Raw genomic sequence first — 5,199 nt, 5'->3', positions numbered from 1 at the left:
TACATTCAAAATATAATATAACGTTGAAACAGTGTAATTTGTATTTGTTGAACACAAGTCTACAGTTTCAGGAGTGGGATACCCGGCACTTCTCGAAGAGGACGATGGTAAAACGGATAATCTCTTGAGAAGAACAATTTCGACGATATTAGCGACGATGCCATTGACGCGAAAAATGGCTACTAAGCTGACGAAAAGCGAAACGGTTATCCAAACGGAGGCGCCATTTTACGATGCGGAGAATGATGGAGACGAGAAACGAAATGTAGATCAACAAAAAGAAGATGGAGACGAAGAGGAACAACACGATGTAAAATCGATCGAAGACACAAGTTCCGTTGGGGAAAATCGATTTCAAAGCGTGGCTTTACATCCGTATGACGTTGGACGATTGATTCCGGAATATTCTGAAGGAGATGGCGTTGGCAAGTGGTTACGAAGAATCGACCATTTTCGCATCATATATGGATGGTCGGAGCAGGTGTGCTTGTTGTATGCTTCAACTCGATTGGCGGGAGCGGCAGGTAACTGGTACCGACGTCAGGAGGAGTCCATATTTAATTGGTGTCAGTTCAAAAAACGAATCATTATTGCTTTCCCCGAAACGTATGATGAAGCTGACATTCACCGTGAACTGGAAGCAGTGAAGTTAGAACGAGGAGAATCCTACGAGTCATATGTATACCGAGTAGATGCCATCACACAGAAAGGTGACTTCAGTGCATCAGCCACGTTGAAGTATGTTATAAAAGGACTTCGTCATGATCGAGTGTACAGCAGTCTTCTCGCAAAACAATACACATCAACTCTCGAGTTTTTGAGGCACATAAAGTGGATTGCGTCAAACATGGAAATGATACCTCAAGCTGCTCCAAGACCATCGAAAGCCGATTCCGTGTTGCGTCCTTCAACAACAGATATAGTGTGCTTCAACTGTCGTGAATCAGGGCATAAATCTCTAGACTGCCCCAGGCCACAGCGTAAGGAGCGGTGTAACAGATGTCAGCGTGCGGGACATTCATCCGACATTTGCCGGGGAAGAGAATTTGTGCAACAGGCAGTTCAACAGGTGGCAGTTACAAAACTAGATGGAATGAGGCGATCGGATACGAATGCGATCTTCGATGAGGTCGGTACGGACAGCCAACTGACGGTCAATCAATCATCACAGCAACAAGTGCAAATTGATGCTGCGGGAGAACGTATCAAAGCAATGGCTTTATTCGATACCGGTAGTTATGCTAATTTAATTAAAATAAGATTATTGCCTAAATGTTTATTGCTGGGCGCAGCAACTGAAGAAATTGTTGGAATAAACAACTCGAAAGCGCAAATTATAGGTCAGTTTAGTACAACATTGCGTGTATGGGAAACAGTTTATCGGGTGCGATTCTTGGTAGTGCCAAACGACACAATGCAGGTGGATGTTATTCTCGGCAGAAGTTTCTTAGAGAACAATCACATACATCGACTTCGTTTCGTGCCGTACGATATCAATTCTACTTTGGATCACGAGTGGTTTACGCTTGCTAACATCGATGAAACGTGTATGTTGGATATTGATTCTGTTGCGCGTTTGAATTTGGATGTAGGAGATGATAAAGAGACTTTGTCCTGTCGAGAATGGTTGGAGAGCTTAGTGAGGCAAAGTTATTTAGAAAGAAGTAGGCCAGAAAAGCCGTTAGTGAGGTTCGAAGCAGATATTCGTTTAAAGGAGAACAAAGTCTTCTCATCTTCGCCACAGCGACTCAGCGCCTTCGAGAGAAGCGAACTTGATAAAATTGTGTCCGATTTACTTCAACAAAATATCATCAGAGAAAGCGATTCTCCCTATACTTCACGGGTAGTACTCACACGGAAAAGGAATAATACATTTCGGATGTGCGTGAACTATAAACCTTTAAATAAAATAGTTGAAAGGAATCATTTCCCTATGCCAGTAATTGAAGATCAAGTTGCTAAACTTCATGGAAAACGATACTTTACTTCGCTCGATCTTAAGAATGGGTTCTACCACGTTAGCCTGTCAGAAGAATCGAAGAAGTTCACTTCATTTGTTACTGATAATGGCCAATACGAGTTCAATCGTTTGCCTTTTGGATACGCAAATTCACCAGCTGTTTTCGTAAAGTATATCACGAAAGTGTTGAATCCGTTAATTAAAGAAGGACGAGTGATAGTGTTTATTGATGACATGCTCATTGCGTCCGATACGTTACAAGAACACTTCGAATCGTTAAGGAATGTACTTGAGACGCTTGCTGATAACCATTTGGATTTACAGTTTGCTAAGTGTCATTTCGTAAAAACTCGTATTGAGTATTTGGGCTACGACGTGCAAAGCAATCAAATCAAGCCCAGTGACAGACATGTTGAATCTATCCGAAATTTTCCTGTACCAACCAATCGGAAAAGTCTGCAACGGTTCCTGGGATTAGTGAATTATTTCAGGAAGTTTATTCAGGGTTTTAACGTACAAGCAGGCCAACTTTACGAATTAATGAAGGAAGATAATGAGTTTGAATTGACCGCTGACCACATCCAGGCCGTGGAATGTTTGAAAAACGCACTAATCTCTAAGCCAGTTTTGCGCATATATTCACCAACTGCCGAAACCGAGCTGCATACAGATGCGTCGTCGTCAGGGTTCGGTGGAGTATTGCTGCAACGACAAAGTGACGATGGCTTGATGCACCCCGTAATGTACCACAGTCGGAAAACCACGATGGCGGAATCAAAGCTACACAGTTTTGAACTTGAAACTCTTGCGATTGTCTACTGCCTGCAGAGATTTCGCACGTATTTATTTGGCTTAAATTCAAGATTGTCACTGATTGCAACTCTCTCAAGCAAACCCTAGAAAAAAAGGATATCAACCCAAAGATCTTTCGTTGGGCTATGTTCCTTGAACAATACAACTTCGAGATTGTTCATCGACCTGGAACAAGAATGCAGCATGCGGATGCTCTATCTCGCTCAAACGTATTTACCCTGGTAGATGACGATAATTCTTCAAATGTCTTCGAAAACGCTTTGTGTATTGCTCAGCTTCGAGATCCTGATGTAACAAAAATTAAGGAGGCTTTGAATATTCGACCAACGAAAGATTACGAGATTCGAAACGCTATATTGTATAAAGTTGTGGGTAACAGATCTCTTGTCTACATTCCTGAGCAGATGATACCCTCGATTATCAATAAGTTTCATAATCATATGGGCCATTTTGGAGTAGATAAAGTGTGTGAATTGATCAGACGAACATACTGGTTTCCGAAAATGCGTGAGCAAGTACAGGAACATGCAAAATCCTGTGTGACGTGTATTCCATATAATCCCAGAAATAAACGGTTCGATGGAAATCTATTTGACGTGGAGAAGCCTCGGGTGCCATTTGAAGTGCTGCATATAGACCATCTTGGACCTTTAGAAAGGAGCAAAGGAAAAAACGAACACATATTTGCCGTCGTTGACGCTTTTACAAAATTTATAAAGCTTTATCCTACCAAAACTACGAACTCAAAAGATGTGATAAAATCGTTAAAGGGTTATTTTTACGCATATTCCACGCCGAAAGTTTTGGTATCGGACCGAGGTTCGGCGTTTACGTCTGTGGCGTTTGGAAAGTTTATGGAAGATCATGGAGTGAAACATGTAAAGGTCGCTACGGCTTGTCCCAAGGCAAACGGTCAAGTTGAACGGTACAACAAGACATTAGTTCCGCTGCTTAGTAAGATGGTTGAAGAATCGGGTAAATGTTGGGATACAGTGCTTTCTGATGTAGAGTTTTTGTTAAACAACACGGTTAATCGTTCGACTGGGAAAAGTCCCGCAACACTGATGTTCGGTGTGGATCAGAAAAGGAGGATAGATTGTGATCTGACTCAATATTTACAGGATCAAATCGATGTAACCTTTAGAGACTTGGATGGAATACGGGAAGAGGCAAGCCAGTGTATGCGTAAACAGCAACAATACAACAAACGCGCGTACGATAGCCAATGCACGAAGAACACCCAATACCAAGAAGGCGACCTAGTTATGTTGAGACGACTGAATGTGGTAGGAGAAAGAAGTAAACTCAAACCGAAATTCCGAGGGCCGTATGAAGTTAAAAAAGTACTCGATAGGAATCGTTATGTAGTAGGGGATTTAGATAACTATCAAGTATCCAACAATCGCTTTGAAGGAATTTTCGACCCTTTAAATATGCGACTCTACCAAAAAGCAGAAGGCAAGGCATCAGACTCCGACATTGAATATGAAGACATAGAGTATCTAGAAGAAGATGAAGCATAATATTGATTTGTTTAAAAGGTTTTGTGCAGGATGGCCGAGCTGTAAGCGTAGAAGAGAAAGAAAAACAAAACTTTTGACAACCCCTCGAATGTGCAAGTAGAGTCAACCCTGAAATTTACACACCCCTGACTGTGAGGTTCCCCTCCATTATAAAACCGTTTGGGAGTCTGAGAAAATCATCCGAAGAGAATACATTCAAAATATAATATAACGTTGAAACAGTGTAATTTGTATTTTTTGAACACGAGTCTACAGTTACTAGGTTACTATTTTCAACGACAACTGTTTATTTATCATACTGCTTCAAATACCTTCGACGAAATCAAATGTAACCTTACCAACGTAAGTAATAACATAAACAAATCCAAACCTTTCGTCTTGCCATTCCTCATACGTTTTTTCTAAATAGTGTAAATTACGAGCCACCTGTTAACTCCACCTTCTTGAGTCCAAGACGGGTCTATGGTACTAGGTGAGGCCGTTTCGTCACTAAGTTGGTTAGGAGAGCGGTACATATATGAAAACAGTACGGAAGAAAGCAGAAGGGGAATTTTTTCCTTGAAGTTTGAAAGAGACAGACTGATCACGAGCGAGCTTGGGCACAAGCGTATTGTGTTTTGTTTACAAACAAAACACAATAGACTTCCAAGGTGGCTGAAGAGTGGTTTTAGCAAGTTGACCCACCTTAGGATATACTTCTACGCGCCTTGCTTGAGTCCACCAACAATTTGCTTCAAATGAAAATACACTCAACCATAGGGCATTCTACATTGAATGATGTGACACTGACATTAGGCACATTTTTCGATTTCTAATGTTGTCGCTCTGCATAACTATTATTCTCCTCTTTATCTACCCGTATGTTTTAGCTGCTTTGAAAAGAGATCGCATGCTTGTATTTCC

Source organism: Toxorhynchites rutilus, chromosome 1 (assembly GCF_029784135.1).
Source record: "Toxorhynchites rutilus septentrionalis strain SRP chromosome 1, ASM2978413v1, whole genome shotgun sequence".
Lineage (NCBI taxonomy): Eukaryota > Metazoa > Arthropoda > Insecta > Diptera > Culicidae > Toxorhynchites > Toxorhynchites rutilus.
This window is presented reverse-complemented; position numbering follows the sequence as displayed.